The following is a 26,760-nucleotide window of genomic DNA, read 5'->3' as shown; positions in this document are numbered from 1 at the left end:
AAATGTAAGGCAACTCCATTTAATTACTGTGTAAAGCATTATAAAGTTTTTCTCCAACCTGGTTCTGATGCATATGCCATTCTGTTTGAGAGTGTCCTTGCCGCGTTCTGATCCTTCCACGAAAAGCAGTACCGCATTTGCATTCCTTGCGTAGGCGGACCGGTTCAAAGGCAGGTCACAGCGCACCACGGATTCCTGAACTTGTCTGTCTGTCAAATGTACCCCAAAGTCGTCTCTGAAAGGCCTCATTTGGAAGCTGTCTGTCGTTATTCAACGCGCGAGAGTTGGTACCAGATTCCTGAATCATATTTTGGGGCAGTTCGCACGTTAGTGGCTCATTCAATCAGCAACAGCAATGAAATAATTTACACTCTCAGAGGAACCTTTGAACCTGTGCTTTCATAGCGCCGCTAATATTAAGGTGCGCCCCGAGATCTAAGCCATGTTGGAACTGAAACGGAGGAATCGACAGAGAGGCTACAGAATGACATCGCATCCATTTGGTTTTCTTTAAATCACTGACGAGCAGGAAAATGTAAAAGGGGAGAGCGAGTGGGGAAGTGAGGCGGTTGCAGCTCTGGTAAAAGTCCTTCTTTGTGATTCACTCCGCAAACAGAGACTTGAAGGTGACTCAGAGGCGTGTGAGCTCTTCACATCGAGATCAGAAAGCACTCAAGGGCAGTTAGCACCTCTTCCGGAGTGGGGGTGGGGTGAGGTAATTACCTTTTGACTTCTGTTACTATGTTCAGAAACTGCCTTTTCGATTGACTTGAACAGAAACTGCATTTCCAATAAGCACCATGGAAGTTAGCAAAATTTATTGAATCGCTTCTCGTCGATTGCCGCACAGGTTTCCGACTCAGTTGGTATCCACGTGGCTCATGTCCAGGAGTGAACATCTCTGCAGCAAATTGCACGGTTAAAGTAAAAGGCACGGAAAGTGGCATCTCGAACCGGCCCCGAGGTCAGAGCATGCTCACAATGTGATCTGTCGTTCTCGGATTGTAATGCGACCTCCGGTTTTAGGGTGGAGAACATTCTTTGGGACCCTTCTTCTGCAAAACAGACACAGTGACTGAATAAATGCTGCACGGTTTGATGTGGAACACGGCCTGCTCAGCTTTGTGCATTTTCCCTGTAGTCAGGTGTGTTTCGTGTTCCGTGTAAACGTGAAAGTCGTCCTGTTTCGAGCAATGTGTGAAATCATTTAGCAAAGCAAGAATCGAAATTGTAGTAATGTCTAGCAGCTCATGGTTATTTGACCGAAGTGTCCAAGTGTCTCTGCTGTCAAGATCGCGTTCGCCTCCCGCGCGGAAAATCGCAAACAGCTCTGCTGTTCCAAAGCGATTTGTGCTTTTACTGGAACCGAATGGAGACTATTATTTCATCGCTGTTGTGAAACAAAGTCCTGCGGTGACTCGACTCGTCGTTATTTGGTTTTTTGTCCAATGGGAAAATCGTTCCAATGAATTTCGGTGTCATATGTTATTGAATTTCTCCCATTTCCTTCATTTCCGTCCTGGAGACATCAGAAGGAAAAGGTAATCTAATCGAGACTGTGATTGGTGAAATTCACTTTTTATGGCCCGTTCTTATGATGTTCTTTCTATCTCTCTTTTCAGCATTGTCTGGAAAGTGGTGGTGCACTAACGCTGCAGTATGTTTGAAAGAGTAGTTTGGAATTGCCCTGTTGTTAGTTGTGAGATTACTTTATGACTCATGCCCTCGGACTGTGACACATTTAGCATTCATGCATCTCTCTGTCTGAAAATGCATTCGGCATGCCAGTTTTGTTTGTGTTCCGTGAAAAATGCTTTCTGTTTTGCGATTCGCTCAGCACATTACGAGTTAACAGGGTTTCTGAGGTAACTTCGAGCAGCAAAACTCCTCAATTGAGGTCTGGGAAAATTTCACGGAGTATGGTCAGTCGGGGCAAAATTAAGGAAGTCGTTCGTATCTGCAGTGTTTCACAATACTACCTTTCCCGTGAGCAGTCGAACAGACTAAACGATTGTGCCACAGACTGCGATGGAAAACTCCGCTAAAAAGTAATCCTTTAAAGCCAGTGTTAGCAACAAGACGTTATGGGGGTACACGGCGTGGAAACAGATATTTAGGTGTATCTCATCCATGCTCACCACATAACCAAAATTAAACAAGTCCCGTTCCCCAGCATTTGGCCCCAATCCCTCTAAACCCATCCTGTCCAGAAACTCATCCGATTACCTTTGCAATTTTCTGAGTGTAATAGCCTCCTCCACTTCCTCTGGGAGCTCATTCCATACACGCACAACCTTCTGTGTGGGAAATGTGCCTCAGGTCGTTTGTCAATTTCAGCCCACTCACCTTAAACCTATGCTCTCGAGTTTTCAACTCACCCCAATTTGGGTAAAACACAGAAATACTCAGTTTACAACCCTTCCATAAGATCATATCGCAGCCGTTACGCTGCAGGGAAAGTCGTCCCAGCTTATTCCACCTCGCCCTACGGTCCAAACATTGACGAAATCATTGTCTATATATTGTCATCAATTTCACGTGTCTTTTTTAACGTTTTCAAGATGTCAATTACGCTGGACAACAACGAGCAATTGGAAACAGAAAGGTGAAACGGAGAATGGCTTCAACTTTCAGTGCTGGATGCCACTGCGCCGCAGGGCGGCGACCGCGGCTGGTTTCTGTAGTGTAGTGGTCATCACGTTCGCCTAACACGCGAAAGGTCCCCAGTTCGAAACTGGGCAGAAACTGCTTTGTTCGTCAACTGCGGCCTTTTACATGGACAAGAACGGAGCTTTCTTGCTTGCTTTCCCATCTGCAAACCTGCCTTCGAATTTGCTTGAAAGAATCTGCTCTCGTAGTGAAATGTAAGGCAACTCCATTTAATTACTGTGTAAAGCATTATAAAGTTTTTCTCCAACCTGGTTCTGATGCATATGCCATTCTGTTTGAGAGTGTCCTTGCCGCGTTCTGATCCTTCCACGAAAAGCAGTACCGCATTTGCATTCCTTGCGTAGGCGGACCGGTTCAAAGGCAGGTCACAGCGCACCACGGATTCCTGAACTTGTCTGTCTGTCAAATGTACCCCAAAGTCGTCTCTGAAAGGCCTCATTTGGAAGCTGTCTGTCGTTATTCAACGCGCGAGAGTTGGTACCAGATTCCTGAATCATATTTTGGGGCAGTTCGCACGTTAGTGGCTCATTCAATCAGCAACAGCAATGAAATAATTTACACTCTCAGAGGAACCTTTGAACCTGTGCTTTCATAGCGCCGCTAATATTAAGGTGCGCCCCGAGATCTAAGCCATGTTGGAACTGAAACGGAGGAATCGACAGAGAGGCTACAGAATGACATCGCATCCATTTGGTTTTCTTTAAATCACTGACGAGCAGGAAAATGTAAAAGGGGAGAGCGAGTGGGGAAGTGAGGCGGTTGCAGCTCTGGTAAAAGTCCTTCTTTGTGATTCACTCCGCAAACAGAGACTTGAAGGTGACTCAGAGGCGTGTGAGCTCTTCACATCGAGATCAGAAAGCACTCAAGGGCAGTTAGCACCTCTTCCGGAGTGGGGGTGGGGTGAGGTAATTACCTTTTGACTTCTGTTACTATGTTCAGAAACTGCCTTTTCGATTGACTTGAACAGAAACTGCATTTCCAATAAGCACCATGGAAGTTAGCAAAATTTATTGAATCGCTTCTCGTCGATTGCCGCACAGGTTTCCGACTCAGTTGGTATCCACGTGGCTCATGTCCAGGAGTGAACATCTCTGCAGCAAATTGCACGGTTAAAGTAAAAGGCACGGAAAGTGGCATCTCGAACCGGCCCCGAGGTCAGAGCATGCTCACAATGTGATCTGTCGTTCTCGGATTGTAATGCGACCTCCGGTTTTAGGGTGGAGAACATTCTTTGGGACCCTTCTTCTGCAAAACAGACACAGTGACTGAATAAATGCTGCACGGTTTGATGTGGAACACGGCCTGCTCAGCTTTGTGCATTTTCCCTGTAGTCAGGTGTGTTTCGTGTTCCGTGTAAACGTGAAAGTCGTCCTGTTTCGAGCAATGTGTGAAATCATTTAGCAAAGCAAGAATCGAAATTGTAGTAATGTCTAGCAGCTCATGGTTATTTGACCGAAGTGTCCAAGTGTCTCTGCTGTCAAGATCGCGTTCGCCTCCCGCGCGGAAAATCGCAAACAGCTCTGCTGTTCCAAAGCGATTTGTGCTTTTACTGGAACCGAATGGAGACTATTATTTCATCGCTGTTGTGAAACAAAGTCCTGCGGTGACTCGACTCGTCGTTATTTGGTTTTTTGTCCAATGGGAAAATCGTTCCAATGAATTTCGGTGTCATATGTTATTGAATTTCTCCCATTTCCTTCATTTCCGTCCTGGAGACATCAGAAGGAAAAGGTAATCTAATCGAGACTGTGATTGGTGAAATTCACTTTTTATGGCCCGTTCTTATGATGTTCTTTCTATCTCTCTTTTCAGCATTGTCTGGAAAGTGGTGGTGCACTAACGCTGCAGTATGTTTGAAAGAGTAGTTTGGAATTGCCCTGTTGTTAGTTGTGAGATTACTTTATGACTCATGCCCTCGGACTGTGACACATTTAGCATTCATGCATCTCTCTGTCTGAAAATGCATTCGGCATGCCAGTTTTGTTTGTGTTCCGTGAAAAATGCTTTCTGTTTTGCGATTCGCTCAGCACATTACGAGTTAACAGGGTTTCTGAGGTAACTTCGAGCAGCAAAACTCCTCAATTGAGGTCTGGGAAAATTTCACGGAGTATGGTCAGTCGGGGCAAAATTAAGGAAGTCGTTCGTATCTGCAGTGTTTCACAATACTACCTTTCCCGTGAGCAGTCGAACAGACTAAACGATTGTGCCACAGACTGCGATGGAAAACTCCGCTAAAAAGTAATCCTTTAAAGCCAGTGTTAGCAACAAGACGTTATGGGGGTACACGGCGTGGAAACAGATATTTAGGTGTATCTCATCCATGCTCACCACATAACCAAAATTAAACAAGTCCCGTTCCCCAGCATTTGGCCCCAATCCCTCTAAACCCATCCTGTCCAGAAACTCATCCGATTACCTTTGCAATTTTCTGAGTGTAATAGCCTCCTCCACTTCCTCTGGGAGCTCATTCCATACACGCACAACCTTCTGTGTGGGAAATGTGCCTCAGGTCGTTTGTCAATTTCAGCCCACTCACCTTAAACCTATGCTCTCGAGTTTTCAACTCACCCCAATTTGGGTAAAACACAGAAATACTCAGTTTACAACCCTTCCATAAGATCATATCGCAGCCGTTACGCTGCAGGGAAAGTCGTCCCAGCTTATTCCACCTCGCCCTACGGTCCAAACATTGACGAAATCATTGTCTATATATTGTCATCAATTTCACGTGTCTTTTTTAACGTTTTCAAGATGTCAATTACGCTGGACAACAACGAGCAATTGGAAACAGAAAGGTGAAACGGAGAATGGCTTCAACTTTCAGTGCTGGATGCCACTGCGCCGCAGGGCGGCGACCGCGGCTGGTTTCTGTAGTGTAGTGGTCATCACGTTCGCCTAACACGCGAAAGGTCCCCAGTTCGAAACTGGGCAGAAACTGCTTTGTTCGTCAACTGCGGCCTTTTACATGGACAAGAACGGAGCTTTCTTGCTTGCTTTCCCATCTGCAAACCTGCCTTCGAATTTGCTTGAAAGAATCTGCTCTCGTAGTGAAATGTAAGGCAACTCCATTTAATTACTGTGTAAAGCATTATAAAGTTTTTCTCCAACCTGGTTCTGATGCATATGCCATTCTGTTTGAGAGTGTCCTTGCCGCGTTCTGATCCTTCCACGAAAAGCAGTACCGCATTTGCATTCCTTGCGTAGGCGGACCGGTTCAAAGGCAGGTCACAGCGCACCACGGATTCCTGAACTTGTCTGTCTGTCAAATGTACCCCAAAGTCGTCTCTGAAAGGCCTCATTTGGAAGCTGTCTGTCGTTATTCAACGCGCGAGAGTTGGTACCAGATTCCTGAATCATATTTTGGGGCAGTTCGCACGTTAGTGGCTCATTCAATCAGCAACAGCAATGAAATAATTTACACTCTCAGAGGAACCTTTGAACCTGTGCTTTCATAGCGCCGCTAATATTAAGGTGCGCCCCGAGATCTAAGCCATGTTGGAACTGAAACGGAGGAATCGACAGAGAGGCTACAGAATGACATCGCATCCATTTGGTTTTCTTTAAATCACTGACGAGCAGGAAAATGTAAAAGGGGAGAGCGAGTGGGGAAGTGAGGCGGTTGCAGCTCTGGTAAAAGTCCTTCTTTGTGATTCACTCCGCAAACAGAGACTTGAAGGTGACTCAGAGGCGTGTGAGCTCTTCACATCGAGATCAGAAAGCACTCAAGGGCAGTTAGCACCTCTTCCGGAGTGGGGGTGGGGTGAGGTAATTACCTTTTGACTTCTGTTACTATGTTCAGAAACTGCCTTTTCGATTGACTTGAACAGAAACTGCATTTCCAATAAGCACCATGGAAGTTAGCAAAATTTATTGAATCGCTTCTCGTCGATTGCCGCACAGGTTTCCGACTCAGTTGGCATCCACGTGGCTCATGTCCAGGAGTGAACATCTCTGCAGCAAATTGCACGGTTAAAGTAAAAGGCACGGAAAGTGGCATCTCGAACCGGCCCCGAGGTCAGAGCATGCTCACAATGTGATCTGTCGTTCTCGGATTGTAATGCGACCTCCGGTTTTAGGGTGGAGAACATTCTTTGGGACCCTTCTTCTGCAAAACAGACACAGTGACTGAATAAATGCTGCACGGTTTGATGTGGAACACGGCCTGCTCAGCTTTGTGCATTTTCCCTGTAGTCAGGTGTGTTTCGTGTTCCGTGTAAACGTGAAAGTCGTCCTGTTTCGAGCAATGTGTGAAATCATTTAGCAAAGCAAGAATCGAAATTGTAGTAATGTCTAGCAGCTCATGGTTATTTGACCGAAGTGTCCAAGTGTCTCTGCTGTCAAGATCGCGTTCGCCTCCCGCGCGGAAAATCGCAAACAGCTCTGCTGTTCCAAAGCGATTTGTGCTTTTACTGGAACCGAATGGAGACTATTATTTCATCGCTGTTGTGAAACAAAGTCCTGCGGTGACTCGACTCGTCGTTATTTGGTTTTTTGTCCAATGGGAAAATCGTTCCAATGAATTTCGGTGTCATATGTTATTGAATTTCTCCCATTTCCTTCATTTCCGTCCTGGAGACATCAGAAGGAAAAGGTAATCTAATCGAGACTGTGATTGGTGAAATTGACTTTTTATGGCCCGTTCTTATGATGTTCTTTCTATCTCTCTTTTCAGCATTGTCTGGAAAGTGGTGGTGCACTAACGCTGCAGTATGTTTGAAAGAGTAGTTTGGAATTGCCCTGTTGTTAGTTGTGAGATTACTTTATGACTCATGCCCTCGGACTGTGACACATTTAGCATTCATGCATCTCTCTGTCTGAAAATGCATTCGGCATGCCAGTTTTGTTTGTGTTCCGTGAAAAATGCTTTCTGTTTTGCGATTCGCTCAGCACATTACGAGTTAACAGGGTATCTGAGGTAACTTCGAGCAGCAAAACTCCTCAATTGAGGTCTGGGAAAATTTCACGGAGTATGGTCAGTCGGGGCAAAATTAAGGAAGTCGTTCGTATCTGCAGTGTTTCACAATACTACCTTTCCCGTGAGCAGTCGAACAGACTAAACGATTGTGCCACAGACTGCGATGGAAAACTCCGCTAAAAAGTAATCCTTTAAAGCCAGTGTTAGCAACAAGACGTTATGGGGGTACACGGCGTGGAAACAGATATTTAGGTGTATCTCATCCATGCTCACCACATAACCAAAATTAAACAAGTCCCGTTCCCCAGCATTTGGCCCCAATCCCTCTAAACCCATCCTGTCCAGAAACTCATCCGATTACCTTTGCAATTTTCTGAGTGTAATAGCCTCCTCCACTTCCTCTGGGAGCTCATTCCATACACGCACAACCTTCTGTGTGGGAAATGTGCCTCAGGTCGTTTGTCAATTTCAGCCCACTCACCTTAAACCTATGCTCTCGAGTTTTCAACTCACCCCAAATTGGGTAAAACACAGAAATACTCAGTTTACAACCCTTCCATAAGATCATATCGCAGCCGTTACGCTGCAGGGAAAGTCGTCCCAGCTTATTCCACCTCGCCCTACGGTCCAAACATTGACGAAATCATTGTCTATATATTGTCATCAATTTCACGTGTCTTTTTTAACGTTTTCAAGATGTCAATTACGCTGGACAACAACGAGCGATTGGAAACAGAAAGGTGAAATGGAGAATGGCTTCAACTTTCAGTGCTGGATGCCACTGCGCCACAGGGCGGCGACCGCGGCTGGTTTCTGTAGTGTAGTGGTCATCACGTTCGCCTAACACGCGAAAGGTCCCCAGTTCGAAACTGGGCAGAAACTGCTTGGTTCGTCAACTGCAGCCTTTTACATGGACAAGAACGGAGCTTTCTTGCTTGCTTTCCCATCTGCAAACCTGCCTTCGAATTTGCTTGAAAGAATCTGCTCTCGTAGTGAAATGTAAGGCAACTCCATTTAATTACTGTGTAAAGCATTATAAAGTTTTTCTCCAACCTGGTTCTGATGCATATGCCATTCTGTTTGAGAGTGTCCTTGCCGCGTTCTGATCCTTCCACGAAAAGCAGTACCGCATTTGCATTCCTTGCGCAGGCGGCCCGGTTCAAAGGCAGGGAAGAAGCTGCTGCGCAGGTGTCACAGCGCACCACGGATTCCTGAACTTGTCTGTCTGTCAAATGTACCCCAAAGTCGTCTCTGAAAGGCCTCATTTGGAAGCTGTCTGTCGTTATTCAACGCGCGAGAGTTGGTACCAGATTCCTGAATCATATTTTGGGGCAGTTCGCACGTTAGTGGCTCATTCAATCAGCAACAGCAATGAAATAATTTACACTCTCAGAGGAACCTTTGAACCTGTGCTTTCATAGCGCCGCTAATATTAAGGTGCGCCCCGAGATCTAAGCCATGTTGGAACTGAAACGGAGGAATCGACAGAGAGGCTACAGAATGACATCGCATCCATTTGGTTTTCTTTAAATCACTGACGAGCAGGAAAATGTAAAAGGGGAGAGCGAGTGGGGAAGTGAGGCGGTTGCAGCTCTGGTAAAAGTCCTTCTTTGTGATTCACTCCGCAAACAGAGACTTGAAGGTGACTCAGAGGCGTGTGAGCTCTTCACATCGAGATCAGAAAGCACTCAAGGGCAGTTAGCACCTCTTCCGGAGTGGGGGTGGGGTGAGGTAATTACCTTTTGACTTCTGTTACTATGTTCAGAAACTGCCTTTTCGATTGACTTGAACAGAAACTGCATTTCCAATAAGCACCATGGAAGTTAGCAAAATTTATTGAATCGCTTCTCGTCGATTGCCGCACAGGTTTCCGACTCAGTTGGTATCCACGTGGCTCATGTCCAGGAGTGAACATCTCTGCAGCAAATTGCACGGTTAAAGTAAAAGGCACGGAAAGTGGCATCTCGAACCGGCCCCGAGGTCAGAGCATGCTCACAATGTGATCTGTCGTTCTCGGATTGTAATGCGACCTCCGGTTTTAGGGTGGAGAACATTCTTTGGGACCCTTCTTCTGCAAAACAGACACAGTGACTGAATAAATGCTGCACGGTTTGATGTGGAACACGGCCTGCTCAGCTTTGTGCATTTTCCCTGTAGTCAGGTGTGTTTCGTGTTCCGTGTAAACGTGAAAGTCGTCCTGTTTCGAGCAATGTGTGAAATCATTTAGCAAAGCAAGAATCGAAATTGTAGTAATGTCTAGCAGCTCATGGTTATTTGACCGAAGTGTCCAAGTGTCTCTGCTGTCAAGATCGCGTTCGCCTCCCGCGCGGAAAATCGCAAACAGCTCTGCTGTTCCAAAGCGATTTGTGCTTTTACTGGAACCGAATGGAGACTATTATTTCATCGCTGTTGTGAAACAAAGTCCTGCGGTGACTCGACTCGTCGTTATTTGGTTTTTTGTCCAATGGGAAAATCGTTCCAATGAATTTCGGTGTCATATGTTATTGAATTTCTCCCATTTCCTTCATTTCCGTCCTGGAGACATCAGAAGGAAAAGGTAATCTAATCGAGACTGTGATTGGTGAAATTCACTTTTTATGGCCCGTTCTTATGATGTTCTTTCTATCTCTCTTTTCAGCATTGTCTGGAAAGTGGTGGTGCACTAACGCTGCAGTATGTTTGAAAGAGTAGTTTGGAATTGCCCTGTTGTTAGTTGTGAGATTACTTTATGACTCATGCCCTCGGACTGTGACACATTTAGCATTCATGCATCTCTCTGTCTGAAAATGCATTCGGCATGCCAGTTTTGTTTGTGTTCCGTGAAAAATGCTTTCTGTTTTGCGATTCGCTCAGCACATTACGAGTTAACAGGGTTTCTGAGGTAACTTCGAGCAGCAAAACTCCTCAATTGAGGTCTGGGAAAATTTCACGGAGTATGGTCAGTCGGGGCAAAATTAAGGAAGTCGTTCGTATCTGCAGTGTTTCACAATACTACCTTTCCCGTGAGCAGTCGAACAGACTAAACGATTGTGCCACAGACTGCGATGGAAAACTCCGCTAAAAAGTAATCCTTAAAGCCAGTGTTAGCAACAAGACGTTATGGGGGTACACGGCGTGGAAACAGATATTTAGGTGTATCTCATCCATGCTCACCACATAACCAAAATTAAACAAGTCCCGTTCCCCAGCATTTGGCCCCAATCCCTCTAAACCCATCCTGTCCAGAAACTCATCCGATTACCTTTGCAATTTTCTGAGTGTAATAGCCTCCTCCACTTCCTCTGGGAGCTCATTCCATACACGCACAACCTTCTGTGTGGGAAATGTGCCTCAGGTCGTTTGTCAATTTCAGCCCACTCACCTTAAACCTATGCTCTCGAGTTTTCAACTCACCCCAATTTGGGTAAAACACAGAAATACTCAGTTTACAACCCTTCCATAAGATCATATCGCAGCCGTTACGCTGCAGGGAAAGTCGTCCCAGCTTATTCCACCTCGCCCTACGGTCCAAACATTGACGAAATCATTGTCTATATATTGTCATCAATTTCACGTGTCTTTTTTAACGTTTTCAAGATGTCAATTACGCTGGACAACAACGAGCAATTGGAAACAGAAAGGTGAAACGGAGAATGGCTTCAACTTTCAGTGCTGGATGCCACTGCGCCGCAGGGCGGCGACCGCGGCTGGTTTCTGTAGTGTAGTGGTCATCACGTTCGCCTAACACGCGAAAGGTCCCCAGTTCGAAACTGGGCAGAAACTGCTTTGTTCGTCAACTGCGGCCTTTTACATGGACAAGAACGGAGCTTTCTTGCTTGCTTTCCCATCTGCAAACCTGCCTTCGAATTTGCTTGAAAGAATCTGCTCTCGTAGTGAAATGTAAGGCAACTCCATTTAATTACTGTGTAAAGCATTATAAAGTTTTTCTCCAACCTGGTTCTGATGCATATGCCATTCTGTTTGAGAGTGTCCTTGCCGCGTTCTGATCCTTCCACGAAAAGCAGTACCGCATTTGCATTCCTTGCGTAGGCGGACCGGTTCAAAGGCAGGTCACAGCGCACCACGGATTCCTGAACTTGTCTGTCTGTCAAATGTACCCCAAAGTCGTCTCTGAAAGGCCTCATTTGGAAGCTGTCTGTCGTTATTCAACGCGCGAGAGTTGGTACCAGATTCCTGAATCATATTTTGGGGCAGTTCGCACGTTAGTGGCTCATTCAATCAGCAACAGCAATGAAATAATTTACACTCTCAGAGGAACCTTTGAACCTGTGCTTTCATAGCGCCGCTAATATTAAGGTGCGCCCCGAGATCTAAGCCATGTTGGAACTGAAACGGAGGAATCGACAGAGAGGCTACAGAATGACATCGCATCCATTTGGTTTTCTTTAAATCACTGACGAGCAGGAAAATGTAAAAGGGGAGAGCGAGTGGGGAAGTGAGGCGGTTGCAGCTCTGGTAAAAGTCCTTCTTTGTGATTCACTCCGCAAACAGAGACTTGAAGGTGACTCAGAGGCGTGTGAGCTCTTCACATCGAGATCAGAAAGCACTCAAGGGCAGTTAGCACCTCTTCCGGAGTGGGGGTGGGGTGAGGTAATTACCTTTTGACTTCTGTTACTATGTTCAGAAACTGCCTTTTCGATTGACTTGAACAGAAACTGCATTTCCAATAAGCACCATGGAAGTTAGCAAAATTTATTGAATCGCTTCTCGTCGATTGCCGCACAGGTTTCCGACTCAGTTGGTATCCACGTGGCTCATGTCCAGGAGTGAACATCTCTGCAGCAAATTGCACGGTTAAAGTAAAAGGCACGGAAAGTGGCATCTCGAACCGGCCCCGAGGTCAGAGCATGCTCACAATGTGATCTGTCGTTCTCGGATTGTAATGCGACCTCCGGTTTTAGGGTGGAGAACATTCTTTGGGACCCTTCTTCTGCAAAACAGACACAGTGACTGAATAAATGCTGCACGGTTTGATGTGGAACACGGCCTGCTCAGCTTTGTGCATTTTCCCTGTAGTCAGGTGTGTTTCGTGTTCCGTGTAAACGTGAAAGTCGTCCTGTTTCGAGCAATGTGTGAAATCATTTAGCAAAGCAAGAATCGAAATTGTAGTAATGTCTAGCAGCTCATGGTTATTTGACCGAAGTGTCCAAGTGTCTCTGCTGTCAAGATCGCGTTCGCCTCCCGCGCGGAAAATCGCAAACAGCTCTGCTGTTCCAAAGCGATTTGTGCTTTTACTGGAACCGAATGGAGACTATTATTTCATCGCTGTTGTGAAACAAAGTCCTGCGGTGACTCGACTCGTCGTTATTTGGTTTTTTGTCCAATGGGAAAATCGTTCCAATGAATTTCGGTGTCATATGTTATTGAATTTCTCCCATTTCCTTCATTTCCGTCCTGGAGACATCAGAAGGAAAAGGTAATCTAATCGAGACTGTGATTGGTGAAATTCACTTTTTATGGCCCGTTCTTATGATGTTCTTTCTATCTCTCTTTTCAGCATTGTCTGGAAAGTGGTGGTGCACTAACGCTGCAGTATGTTTGAAAGAGTAGTTTGGAATTGCCCTGTTGTTAGTTGTGAGATTACTTTATGACTCATGCCCTCGGACTGTGACACATTTAGCATTCATGCATCTCTCTGTCTGAAAATGCATTCGGCATGCCAGTTTTGTTTGTGTTCCGTGAAAAATGCTTTCTGTTTTGCGATTCGCTCAGCACATTACGAGTTAACAGGGTTTCTGAGGTAACTTCGAGCAGCAAAACTCCTCAATTGAGGTCTGGGAAAATTTCACGGAGTATGGTCAGTCGGGGCAAAATTAAGGAAGTCGTTCGTATCTGCAGTGTTTCACAATACTACCTTTCCCGTGAGCAGTCGAACAGACTAAACGATTGTGCCACAGACTGCGATGGAAAACTCCGCTAAAAAGTAATCCTTTAAAGCCAGTGTTAGCAACAAGACGTTATGGGGGTACACGGCGTGGAAACAGATATTTAGGTGTATCTCATCCATGCTCACCACATAACCAAAATTAAACAAGTCCCGTTCCCCAGCATTTGGCCCCAATCCCTCTAAACCCATCCTGTCCAGAAACTCATCCGATTACCTTTGCAATTTTCTGAGTGTAATAGCCTCCTCCACTTCCTCTGGGAGCTCATTCCATACACGCACAACCTTCTGTGTGGGAAATGTGCCTCAGGTCGTTTGTCAATTTCAGCCCACTCACCTTAAACCTATGCTCTCGAGTTTTCAACTCACCCCAAATTGGGTAAAACACAGAAATACTCAGTTTACAACCCTTCCATAAGATCATATCGCAGCCGTTACGCTGCAGGGAAAGTCGTCCCAGCTTATTCCACCTCGCCCTACGGTCCAAACATTGACGAAATCATTGTCTATATATTGTCATCAATTTCACGTGTCTTTTTTAACGTTTTCAAGATGTCAATTACGCTGGACAACAACGAGCGATTGGAAACAGAAAGGTGAAACGGAGAATGGCTTCAACTTTCAGTGCTGAATGCCACTGCGCCGCAGGGCGGCGACCGCGGCTGGTTTCTGTAGTGTAGTGGTCATCACGTTCGCCTAACACGCGAAAGGTCCCCAGTTCGAAACTGGGCAGAAACTGCTTGGTTCGTCAACTGCAGCCTTTTACATGGACAAGAACGGAGCTTTCTTGCTTGCTTTCCCATCTGCAAACCTGCCTTCGAATTTGCTTGAAAGAATCTGCTCTCGTAGTGAAATGTAAGGCAACTCCATTTAATTACTGTGTAAAGCATTATAAAGTTTTTCTCCAACCTGGTTCTGATGCATATGCCATTCTGTTTGAGAGTGTCCTTGCCGCGTTCTGATCCTTCCACGAAAAGCAGTACCGCATTTGCATTCCTTGCGCAGGCGGCCCGGTTCAAAGGCAGGGAAGAAGCTGCTGCGCAGGTGTCACAGCGCACCACGGATTCCTGAACTTGTCTGTCTGTCAAATGTACCCCAAAGTCGTCTCTGAAAGGCCTCATTTGGAAGCTGTCTGTCGTTATTCAACGCGCGAGAGTTGGTACCAGATTCCTGAATCATATTTTGGGGCAGTTCGCACGTTAGTGGCTCATTCAATCAGCAACAGCAATGAAATAATTTACACTCTCAGAGGAACCTTTGAACCTGTGCTTTCATAGCGCCGCTAATATTAAGGTGCGCCCCGAGATCTAAGCCATGTTGGAACTGAAACGGAGGAATCGACAGAGAGGCTACAGAATGACATCGCATCCATTTGGTTTTCTTTAAATCACTGACGAGCAGGAAAATGTAAAAGGGGAGAGCGAGTGGGGAAGTGAGGCGGTTGCAGCTCTGGTAAAAGTCCTTCTTTGTGATTCACTCCGCAAACAGAGACTTGAAGGTGACTCAGAGGCGTGTGAGCTCTTCACATCGAGATCAGAAAGCACTCAAGGGCAGTTAGCACCTCTTCCGGAGTGGGGGTGGGGTGAGGTAATTACCTTTTGACTTCTGTTACTATGTTCAGAAACTGCCTTTTCGATTGACTTGAACAGAAACTGCATTTCCAATAAGCACCATGGAAGTTAGCAAAATTTATTGAATCGCTTCTCGTCGATTGCCGCACAGGTTTCCGACTCAGTTGGTATCCACGTGGCTCATGTCCAGGAGTGAACATCTCTGCAGCAAATTGCACGGTTAAAGTAAAAGGCACGGAAAGTGGCATCTCGAACCGGCCCCGAGGTCAGAGCATGCTCACAATGTGATCTGTCGTTCTCGGATTGTAATGCGACCTCCGGTTTTAGGGTGGAGAACATTCTTTGGGACCCTTCTTCTGCAAAACAGACACAGTGACTGAATAAATGCTGCACGGTTTGATGTGGAACACGGCCTGCTCAGCTTTGTGCATTTTCCCTGTAGTCAGGTGTGTTTCGTGTTCCGTGTAAACGTGAAAGTCGTCCTGTTTCGAGCAATGTGTGAAATCATTTAGCAAAGCAAGAATCGAAATTGTAGTAATGTCTAGCAGCTCATGGTTATTTGACCGAAGTGTCCAAGTGTCTCTGCTGTCAAGATCGCGTTCGCCTCCCGCGCGGAAAATCGCAAACAGCTCTGCTGTTCCAAAGCGATTTGTGCTTTTACTGGAACCGAATGGAGACTATTATTTCATCGCTGTTGTGAAACAAAGTCCTGCGGTGACTCGACTCGTCGTTATTTGGTTTTTTGTCCAATGGGAAAATCGTTCCAATGAATTTCGGTGTCATATGTTATTGAATTTCTCCCATTTCCTTCATTTCCGTCCTGGAGACATCAGAAGGAAAAGGTAATCTAATCGAGACTGTGATTGGTGAAATTCACTTTTTATGGCCCGTTCTTATGATGTTCTTTCTATCTCTCTTTTCAGCATTGTCTGGAAAGTGGTGGTGCACTAACGCTGCAGTATGTTTGAAAGAGTAGTTTGGAATTGCCCTGTTGTTAGTTGTGAGATTACTTTATGACTCATGCCCTCGGACTGTGACACATTTAGCATTCATGCATCTCTCTGTCTGAAAATGCATTCGGCATGCCAGTTTTGTTTGTGTTCCGTGAAAAATGCTTTCTGTTTTGCGATTCGCTCAGCACATTACGAGTTAACAGGGTTTCTGAGGTAACTTCGAGCAGCAAAACTCCTCAATTGAGGTCTGGGAAAATTTCACGGAGTATGGTCAGTCGGGGCAAAATTAAGGAAGTCGTTCGTATCTGCAGTGTTTCACAATACTACCTTTCCCGTGAGCAGTCGAACAGACTAAACGATTGTGCCACAGACTGCGATGGAAAACTCCGCTAAAAAGTAATCCTTTAAAGCCAGTGTTAGCAACAAGACGTTATGGGGGTACACGGCGTGGAAACAGATATTTAGGTGTATCTCATCCATGCTCACCACATAACCAAAATTAAACAAGTCCCGTTCCCCAGCATTTGGCCCCAATCCCTCTAAACCCATCCTGTCCAGAAACTCATCCGATTACCTTTGCAATTTTCTGAGTGTAATAGCCTCCTCCACTTCCTCTGGGAGCTCATTCCATACACGCACAACCTTCTGTGTGGGAAATGTGCCTCAGGTCGTTTGTCAATTTCAGCCCACTCACCTTAAACCTATGCTCTCGAGTTTTCAACTCACCCCAATTTGGGTAAAACACAGAAATACTCAGTTTACAACCCTTCCATAAGATCATATCGCAGCCGTTACGCTGCAGGGAAAGTCGTCCCAGCTTATTCCACCTCGCCCTACGGTCCAAACATTGACGAAATCATTGTCTATATATTGTCATCAATTTCACGTGTCTTTTTTAACGTTTTCAAGATGTCAATTACGCTGGACAACAACGAGCAATTGGAAACAGAAAGGTGAAACGGAGAATGGCTTCAACTTTCAGTGCTGGATGCCACTGCGCCGCAGGGCGGCGACCGCGGCTGGTTTCTGTAGTGTAGTGGTCATCACGTTCGCCTAACACGCGAAAGGTCCCCAGTTCGAAACTGGGCAGAAACTGCTTTGTTCGTCAACTGCGGCCTTTTACATGGACAAGAACGGAGCTTTCTTGCTTGCTTTCCCATCTGCAAACCTGCCTTCGAATTTGCTTGAAAGAATCTGCTCTCGTAGTGAAATGTAAGGCAACTCCATTTAATTACTGTGTAAAGCATTATAAAGTTTTTCTCCAACCTGGTTCTGATGCATATGCCATTCTGTTTGAGAGTGTCCTTGCCGCGTTCTGATCCTTCCACGAAAAGCAGTACCGCATTTGCATTCCTTGCGTAGGCGGACCGGTTCAAAGGCAGGTCACAGCGCACCACGGATTCCTGAACTTGTCTGTCTGTCAAATGTACCCCAAAGTCGTCTCTGAAAGGCCTCATTTGGAAGCTGTCTGTCGTTATTCAACGCGCGAGAGTTGGTACCAGATTCCTGAATCATATTTTGGGGCAGTTCGCACGTTAGTGGCTCATTCAATCAGCAACAGCAATGAAATAATTTACACTCTCAGAGGAACCTTTGAACCTGTGCTTTCATAGCGCCGCTAATATTAAGGTGCGCCCCGAGATCTAAGCCATGTTGGAACTGAAACGGAGGAATCGACAGAGAGGCTACAGAATGACATCGCATCCATTTGGTTTTCTTTAAATCACTGACGAGCAGGAAAATGTAAAAGGGGAGAGCGAGTGGGGAAGTGAGGCGGTTGCAGCTCTGGTAAAAGTCCTTCTTTGTGATTCACTCCGCAAACAGAGACTTGAAGGTGACTCAGAGGCGTGTGAGCTCTTCACATCGAGATCAGAAAGCACTCAAGGGCAGTTAGCACCTCTTCCGGAGTGGGGGTGGGGTGAGGTAATTACCTTTTGACTTCTGTTACTATGTTCAGAAACTGCCTTTTCGATTGACTTGAACAGAAACTGCATTTCCAATAAGCACCATGGAAGTTAGCAAAATTTATTGAATCGCTTCTCGTCGATTGCCGCACAGGTTTCCGACTCAGTTGGTATCCACGTGGCTCATGTCCAGGAGTGAACATCTCTGCAGCAAATTGCACGGTTAAAGTAAAAGGCACGGAAAGTGGCATCTCGAACCGGCCCCGAGGTCAGAGCATGCTCACAATGTGATCTGTCGTTCTCGGATTGTAATGCGACCTCCGGTTTTAGGGTGGAGAACATTCTTTGGGACCCTTCTTCTGCAAAACAGACACAGTGACTGAATAAATGCTGCACGGTTTGATGTGGAACACGGCCTGCTCAGCTTTGTGCATTTTCCCTGTAGTCAGGTGTGTTTCGTGTTCCGTGTAAACGTGAAAGTCGTCCTGTTTCGAGCAATGTGTGAAATCATTTAGCAAAGCAAGAATCGAAATTGTAGTAATGTCTAGCAGCTCATGGTTATTTGACCGAAGTGTCCAAGTGTCTCTGCTGTCAAGATCGCGTTCGCCTCCCGCGCGGAAAATCGCAAACAGCTCTGCTGTTCCAAAGCGATTTGTGCTTTTACTGGAACCGAATGGAGACTATTATTTCATCGCTGTTGTGAAACAAAGTCCTGCGGTGACTCGACTCGTCGTTATTTGGTTTTTTGTCCAATGGGAAAATCGTTCCAATGAATTTCGGTGTCATATGTTATTGAATTTCTCCCATTTCCTTCATTTCCGTCCTGGAGACATCAGAAGGAAAAGGTAATCTAATCGAGACTGTGATTGGTGAAATTCACTTTTTATGGCCCGTTCTTATGATGTTCTTTCTATCTCTCTTTTCAGCATTGTCTGGAAAGTGGTGGTGCACTAACGCTGCAGTATGTTTGAAAGAGTAGTTTGGAATTGCCCTGTTGTTAGTTGTGAGATTACTTTATGACTCATGCCCTCGGACTGTGACACATTTAGCATTCATGCATCTCTCTGTCTGAAAATGCATTCGGCATGCCAGTTTTGTTTGTGTTCCGTGAAAAATGCTTTCTGTTTTGCGATTCGCTCAGCACATTACGAGTTAACAGGGTTTCTGAGGTAACTGCGAGCAGCAAAACTCCTCAATTGAGGTCTGGGAAAATTTCACGGAGTATGGTCAGTCGGGGCAAAATTAAGGAAGTCGTTCGTATCTGCAGTGTTTCACAATACTACCTTTCCCGTGAGCAGTCGAACAGACTAAACGATTGTGCCACAGACTGCGATGGAAAACTCCGCTAAAAAGTAATCCTTTAAAGCCAGTGTTAGCAACAAGACGTTATGGGGGTACACGGCGTGGAAACAGATATTTAGGTGTATCTCATCCATGCTCACCACATAACCAAAATTAAACAAGTCCCGTTCCCCAGCATTTGGCCCCAATCCCTCTAAACCCATCCTGTCCAGAAACTCATCCGATTACCTTTGCAATTTTCTGAGTGTAATAGCCTCCTCCACTTCCTCTGGGAGCTCATTCCATACACGCACAACCTTCTGTGTGGGAAATGTGCCTCAGGTCGTTTGTCAATTTCAGCCCACTCACCTTAAACCTATGCTCTCGAGTTTTCAACTCACCCCAATTTGGGTAAAACACAGAAATACTCAGTTTACAACCCTTCCATAAGATCATATCGCAGCCGTTACGCTGCAGGGAAAGTCGTCCCAGCTTATTCCACCTCGCCCTACGGTCCAAACATTGACGAAATCATTGTCTATATATTGTCATCAATTTCACGTGTCTTTTTTAACGTTTTCAAGATGTCAATTACGCTGGACAACAACGAGCAATTGGAAACAGAAAGGTGAAACGGAGAATGGCTTCAACTTTCAGTGCTGGATGCCACTGCGCCGCAGGGCGGCGACCGCGGCTGGTTTCTGTAGTGTAGTGGTCATCACGTTCGCCTAACACGCGAAAGGTCCCCAGTTCGAAACTGGGCAGAAACTGCTTTGTTCGTCAACTGCGGCCTTTTACATGGACAAGAACGGAGCTTTCTTGCTTGCTTTCCCATCTGCAAACCTGCCTTCGAATTTGCTTGAAAGAATCTGCTCTCGTAGTGAAATGTAAGGCAACTCCATTTAATTACTGTGTAAAGCATTATAAAGTTTTTCTCCAACCTGGTTCTGATGCATATGCCATTCTGTTTGAGAGTGTCCTTGCCGCGTTCTGATCCTTCCACGAAAAGCAGTACCGCATTTGCATTCCTTGCGTAGGCGGACCGGTTCAAAGGCAGGTCACAGCGCACCACGGATTCCTGAACTTGTCTGTCTGTCAAATGTACCCCAAAGTCGTCTCTGAAAGGCCTCATTTGGAAGCTGTCTGTCGTTATTCAACGCGCGAGAGTTGGTACCAGATTCCTGAATCATATTTTGGGGCAGTTCGCACGTTAGTGGCTCATTCAATCAGCAACAGCAATGAAATAATTTACACTCTCAGAGGAACCTTTGAACCTGTGCTTTCATAGCGCCGCTAATATTAAGGTGCGCCCCGAGATCTAAGCCATGTTGGAACTGAAACGGAGGAATCGACAGAGAGGCTACAGAATGACATCGCATCCATTTGGTTTTCTTTAAATCACTGACGAGCAGGAAAATGTAAAAGGGGAGAGCGAGTGGGGAAGTGAGGCGGTTGCAGCTCTGGTAAAAGTCCTTCTTTGTGATTCACTCCGCAAACAGAGACTTGAAGGTGACTCAGAGGCGTGTGAGCTCTTCACATCGAGATCAGAAAGCACTCAAGGGCAGTTAGCACCTCTTCCGGAGTGGGGGTGGGGTGAGGTAATTACCTTTTGACTTCTGTTACTATGTTCAGAAACTGCCTTTTCGATTGACTTGAACAGAAACTGCATTTCCAATAAGCACCATGGAAGTTAGCAAAATTTATTGAATCGCTTCTCGTCGATTGCCGCACAGGTTTCCGACTCAGTTGGTATCCACGTGGCTCATGTCCAGGAGTGAACATCTCTGCAGCAAATTGCACGGTTAAAGTAAAAGGCACGGAAAGTGGCATCTCGAACCGGCCCCGAGGTCAGAGCATGCTCACAATGTGATCTGTCGTTCTCGGATTGTAATGCGACCTCCGGTTTTAGGGTGGAGAACATTCTTTGGGACCCTTCTTCTGCAAAACAGACACAGTGACTGAATAAATGCTGCACGGTTTGATGTGGAACACGGCCTGCTCAGCTTTGTGCATTTTCCCTGTAGTCAGGTGTGTTTCGTGTTCCGTGTAAACGTGAAAGTCGTCCTGTTTCGAGCAATGTGTGAAATCATTTAGCAAAGCAAGAATCGAAATTGTAGTAATGTCTAGCAGCTCATGGTTATTTGACCGAAGTGTCCAAGTGTCTCTGCTGTCAAGATCGCGTTCGCCTCCCGCGCGGAAAATCGCAAACAGCTCTGCTGTTCCAAAGCGATTTGTGCTTTTACTGGAACCGAATGGAGACTATTATTTCATCGCTGTTGTGAAACAAAGTCCTGCGGTGACTCGACTCGTCGTTATTTGGTTTTTTGTCCAATGGGAAAATCGTTCCAATGAATTTCGGTGTCATATGTTATTGAATTTCTCCCATTTCCTTCATTTCCGTCCTGGAGACATCAGAAGGAAAAGGTAATCTAATCGAGACTGTGATTGGTGAAATTCACTTTTTATGGCCCGTTCTTATGATGTTCTTTCTATCTCTCTTTTCAGCATTGTCTGGAAAGTGGTGGTGCACTAACGCTGCAGTATGTTTGAAAGAGTAGTTTGGAATTGCCCTGTTGTTAGTTGTGAGATTACTTTATGACTCATGCCCTCGGACTGTGACACATTTAGCATTCATGCATCTCTCTGTCTGAAAATGCATTCGGCATGCCAGTTTTGTTTGTGTTCCGTGAAAAATGCTTTCTGTTTTGCGATTCGCTCAGCACATTACGAGTTAACAGGGTTTCTGAGGTAACTTCGAGCAGCAAAACTCCTCAATTGAGGTCTGGGAAAATTTCACGGAGTATGGTCAGTCGGGGCAAAATTAAGGAAGTCGTTCGTATCTGCAGTGTTTCACAATACTACCTTTCCCGTGAGCAGTCGAACAGACTAAACGATTGTGCCACAGACTGCGATGGAAAACTCCGCTAAAAAGTAATCCTTTAAAGCCAGTGTTAGCAACAAGACGTTATGGGGGTACACGGCGTGGAAACAGATATTTAGGTGTATCTCATCCATGCTCACCACATAACCAAAATTAAACAAGTCCCGTTCCCCAGCATTTGGCCCCAATCCCTCTAAACCCATCCTGTCCAGAAACTCATCCGATTACCTTTGCAATTTTCTGAGTGTAATAGCCTCCTCCACTTCCTCTGGGAGCTCATTCCATACACGCACAACCTTCTGTGTGGGAAATGTGCCTCAGGTCGTTTGTCAATTTCAGCCCACTCACCTTAAACCTATGCTCTCGAGTTTTCAACTCACCCCAATTTGGGTAAAACACAGAAATACTCAGTTTACAACCCTTCCATAAGATCATATCGCAGCCGTTACGCTGCAGGGAAAGTCGTCCCAGCTTATTCCACCTCGCCCTACGGTCCAAACATTGACGAAATCATTGTCTATATATTGTCATCAATTTCACGTGTCTTTTTTAACGTTTTCAAGATGTCAATTACGCTGGACAACAACGAGCAATTGGAAACAGAAAGGTGAAACGGAGAATGGCTTCAACTTTCAGTGCTGGATGCCACTGCGCCGCAGGGCGGCGACCGCGGCTGGTTTCTGTAGTGTAGTGGTCATCACGTTCGCCTAACACGCGAAAGGTCCCCAGTTCGAAACTGGGCAGAAACTGCTTTGTTCGTCAACTGCGGCCTTTTACATGGACAAGAACGGAGCTTTCTTGCTTGCTTTCCCATCTGCAAACCTGCCTTCGAATTTGCTTGAAAGAATCTGCTCTCGTAGTGAAATGTAAGGCAACTCCATTTAATTACTGTGTAAAGCATTATAAAGTTTTTCTCCAACCTGGTTCTGATGCATATGCCATTCTGTTTGAGAGTGTCCTTGCCGCGTTCTGATCCTTCCACGAAAAGCAGTACCGCATTTGCATTCCTTGCGTAGGCGGACCGGTTCAAAGGCAGGTCACAGCGCACCACGGATTCCTGAACTTGTCTGTCTGTCAAATGTACCCCAAAGTCGTCTCTGAAAGGCCTCATTTGGAAGCTGTCTGTCGTTATTCAACGCGCGAGAGTTGGTACCAGATTCCTGAATCATATTTTGGGGCAGTTCGCACGTTAGTGGCTCATTCAATCAGCAACAGCAATGAAATAATTTACACTCTCAGAGGAACCTTTGAACCTGTGCTTTCATAGCGCCGCTAATATTAAGGTGCGCCCCGAGATCTAAGCCATGTTGGAACTGAAACGGAGGAATCGACAGAGAGGCTACAGAATGACATCGCATCCATTTGGTTTTCTTTAAATCACTGACGAGCAGGAAAATGTAAAAGGGGAGAGCGAGTGGGGAAGTGAGGCGGTTGCAGCTCTGGTAAAAGTCCTTCTTTGTGATTCACTCCGCAAACAGAGACTTGAAGGTGACTCAGAGGCGTGTGAGCTCTTCACATCGAGATCAGAAAGCACTCAAGGGCAGTTAGCACCTCTTCCGGAGTGGGGGTGGGGTGAGGTAATTACCTTTTGACTTCTGTTACTATGTTCAGAAACTGCCTTTTCGATTGACTTGAACAGAAACTGCATTTCCAATAAGCACCATGGAAGTTAGCAAAATTTATTGAATCGCTTCTCGTCGATTGCCGCACAGGTTTCCGACTCAGTTGGTATCCACGTGGCTCATGTCCAGGAGTGAACATCTCTGCAGCAAATTGCACGGTTAAAGTAAAAGGCACGGAAAGTGGCATCTCGAACCGGCCCCGAGGTCAGAGCATGCTCACAATGTGATCTGTCGTTCTCGGATTGTAATGCGACCTCCGGTTTTAGGGTGGAGAACATTCTTTGGGACCCTTCTTCTGCAAAACAGACACAGTGACTGAATAAATGCTGCACGGTTTGATGTGGAACACGGCCTGCTCAGCTTTGTGCATTTTCCCTGTAGTCAGGTGTGTTTCGTGTTCCGTGTAAACGTGAAAGTCGTCCTGTTTCGAGCAATGTGTGAAATCATTTAGCAAAGCAAGAATCGAAATTGTAGTAATGTCTAGCAGCTCATGGTTATTTGACCGAAGTGTCCAAGTGTCTCTGCTGTCAAGATCGCGTTCGCCTCCCGCGCGGAAAATCGCAAACAGCTCTGCTGTTCCAAAGCGATTTGTGCTTTTACTGGAACCGAATGGAGACTATTATTTCATCGCTGTTGTGAAACAAAGTCCTGCGGTGACTCGACTCGTCGTTATTTGGTTTTTTGTCCAATGGGAAAATCGTTCCAATGAATTTCGGTGTCATATGTTATTGAATTTCTCCCATTTCCTTCATTTCCGTCCTGGAGACATCAGAAGGAAAAGGTAATCTAATCGAGACTGTGATTGGTGAAATTCACTTTTTATGGCCCGTTCTTATGATGTTCTTTCTATCTCTCTTTTCAGCATTGTCTGGAAAGTGGTGGTGCACTAACGCTGCAGTATGTTTGAAAGAGTAGTTTGGAATTGCCCTGTTGTTAGTTGTGAGATTACTTTATGACTCATGCCCTCGGACTGTGACACATTTAGCATTCATGCATCTCTCTGTCTGAAAATGCATTCGGCATGCCAGTTTTGTTTGTGTTCCGTGAAAAATGCTTTCTGTTTTGCGATTCGCTCAGCACATTACGAGTTAACAGGGTTTCTGAGGTAACTTCGAGCAGCAAAACTCCTCAATTGAGGTCTGGGAAAATTTCACGGAGTATGGTCAGTCGGGGCAAAATTAAGGAAGTCGTTCGTATCTGCAGTGTTTCACAATACTACCTTTCCCGTGAGCAGTCGAACAGACTAAACGATTGTGCCACAGACTGCGATGGAAAACTCCGCTAAAAAGTAATCCTTTAAAGCCAGTGTTAGCAACAAGACGTTATGGGGGTACACGGCGTGGAAACAGATATTTAGGTGTATCTCATCCATGCTCACCACATAACCAAAATTAAACAAGTCCCGTTCCCCAGCATTTGGCCCCAATCCCTCTAAACCCATCCTGTCCAGAAACTCATCCGATTACCTTTGCAATTTTCTGAGTGTAATAGCCTCCTCCACTTCCTCTGGGAGCTCATTCCATACACGCACAACCTTCTGTGTGGGAAATGTGCCTCAGGTCGTTTGTCAATTTCAGCCCACTCACCTTAAACCTATGCTCTCGAGTTTTCAACTCACCCCAATTTGGGTAAAACACAGAAATACTCAGTTTACAACCCTTCCATAAGATCATATCGCAGCCGTTACGCTGCAGGGAAAGTCGTCCCAGCTTATTCCACCTCGCCCTACGGTCCAAACATTGACGAAATCATTGTCTATATATTGTCATCAATTTCACGTGTCTTTTTTAACGTTTTCAAGATGTCAATTACGCTGGACAACAACGAGCAATTGGAAACAGAAAGGTGAAACGGAGAATGGCTTCAACTTTCAGTGCTGGATGCCACTGCGCCGCAGGGCGGCGACCGCGGCTGGTTTCTGTAGTGTAGTGGTCATCACGTTCGCCTAACACGCGAAAGGTCCCCAGTTCGAAACTGGGCAGAAACTGCTTTGTTCGTCAACTGCGGCCTTTTACATGGACAAGAACGGAGCTTTCTTGCTTGCTTTCCCATCTGCAAACCTGCCTTCGAATTTGCTTGAAAGAATCTGCTCTCGTAGTGAAATGTAAGGCAACTCCATTTAATTACTGTGTAAAGCATTATAAAGTTTTTCTCCAACCTGGTTCTGATGCATATGCCATTCTGTTTGAGAGTGTCCTTGCCGCGTTCTGATCCTTCCACGAAAAGCAGTACCGCATTTGCATTCCTTGCGTAGGCGGACCGGTTCAAAGGCAGGTCACAGCGCACCACGGATTCCTGAACTTGTCTGTCTGTCAAATGTACCCCAAAGTCGTCTCTGAAAGGCCTCATTTGGAAGCTGTCTGTCGTTATTCAACGCGCGAGAGTTGGTACCAGATTCCTGAATCATATTTTGGGGCAGTTCGCACGTTAGTGGCTCATTCAATCAGCAACAGCAATGAAATAATTTACACTCTCAGAGGAACCTTTGAACCTGTGCTTTCATAGCGCCGCTAATATTAAGGTGCGCCCCGAGATCTAAGCCATGTTGGAACTGAAACGGAGGAATCGACAGAGAGGCTACAGAATGACATCGCATCCATTTGGTTTTCTTTAAATCACTGACGAGCAGGAAAATGTAAAAGGGGAGAGCGAGTGGGGAAGTGAGGCGGTTGCAGCTCTGGTAAAAGTCCTTCTTTGTGATTCACTCCGCAAACAGAGACTTGAAGGTGACTCAGAGGCGTGTGAGCTCTTCACATCGAGATCAGAAAGCACTCAAGGGCAGTTAGCACCTCTTCCGGAGTGGGGGTGGGGTGAGGTAATTACCTTTTGACTTCTGTTACTATGTTCAGAAACTGCCTTTTCGATTGACTTGAACAGAAACTGCATTTCCAATAAGCACCATGGAAGTTAGCAAAATTTATTGAATCGCTTCTCGTCGATTGCCGCACAGGTTTCCGACTCAGTTGGTATCCACGTGGCTCATGTCCAGGAGTGAACATCTCTGCAGCAAATTGCACGGTTAAAGTAAAAGGCACGGAAAGTGGCATCTCGAACCGGCCCCGAGGTCAGAGCATGCTCA

The 26,760-nt window shown here is 45.8% G+C and overlaps 9 non-coding genes across 9 annotated transcripts; all 9 read left to right on the top strand.

Moving 5' to 3' along the window:
- The first annotated feature begins 2,674 nt into the window (after window positions 1–2,674).
- trnav-aac (transfer RNA valine (anticodon AAC)) lies at window positions 2,675–2,747 on the top strand. Its single transcript has one exon. It is a non-coding gene; the product is annotated as a tRNA-Val (tRNA).
- Window positions 2,748–5,534: 2,787 nt separating this feature from the next.
- Window positions 5,535–5,607, top strand: trnav-aac (transfer RNA valine (anticodon AAC)). Its single transcript has one exon. It is a non-coding gene; the product is annotated as a tRNA-Val (tRNA).
- A 2,787-nt stretch (window positions 5,608–8,394) lies between these two features.
- On the top strand, window positions 8,395–8,467 carry trnav-aac (transfer RNA valine (anticodon AAC)). Its single transcript has one exon. It is a non-coding gene; the product is annotated as a tRNA-Val (tRNA).
- A 2,807-nt stretch (window positions 8,468–11,274) lies between these two features.
- On the top strand, window positions 11,275–11,347 carry trnav-aac (transfer RNA valine (anticodon AAC)). Its single transcript has one exon. It is a non-coding gene; the product is annotated as a tRNA-Val (tRNA).
- A 2,787-nt stretch (window positions 11,348–14,134) lies between these two features.
- On the top strand, window positions 14,135–14,207 carry trnav-aac (transfer RNA valine (anticodon AAC)). Its single transcript has one exon. It is a non-coding gene; the product is annotated as a tRNA-Val (tRNA).
- Window positions 14,208–17,015: 2,808 nt separating this feature from the next.
- On the top strand, window positions 17,016–17,088 carry trnav-aac (transfer RNA valine (anticodon AAC)). The gene has a single exon. It is a non-coding gene; the product is annotated as a tRNA-Val (tRNA).
- Window positions 17,089–19,875: 2,787 nt separating this feature from the next.
- On the top strand, window positions 19,876–19,948 carry trnav-aac (transfer RNA valine (anticodon AAC)). The gene has a single exon. It is a non-coding gene; the product is annotated as a tRNA-Val (tRNA).
- Window positions 19,949–22,735: 2,787 nt separating this feature from the next.
- Window positions 22,736–22,808, top strand: trnav-aac (transfer RNA valine (anticodon AAC)). Its single transcript has one exon. It is a non-coding gene; the product is annotated as a tRNA-Val (tRNA).
- A 2,787-nt stretch (window positions 22,809–25,595) lies between these two features.
- Window positions 25,596–25,668, top strand: trnav-aac (transfer RNA valine (anticodon AAC)). Its single transcript has one exon. It is a non-coding gene; the product is annotated as a tRNA-Val (tRNA).
- Window positions 25,669–26,760: the final 1,092 nt, after the last annotated feature.

Source organism: Chiloscyllium punctatum, unplaced genomic scaffold (genome assembly GCF_047496795.1).
Source record: "Chiloscyllium punctatum isolate Juve2018m unplaced genomic scaffold, sChiPun1.3 scaffold_818, whole genome shotgun sequence".
NCBI lineage: Eukaryota > Metazoa > Chordata > Chondrichthyes > Orectolobiformes > Hemiscylliidae > Chiloscyllium > Chiloscyllium punctatum.
This window is presented reverse-complemented; position numbering and strand designations above follow the sequence as displayed.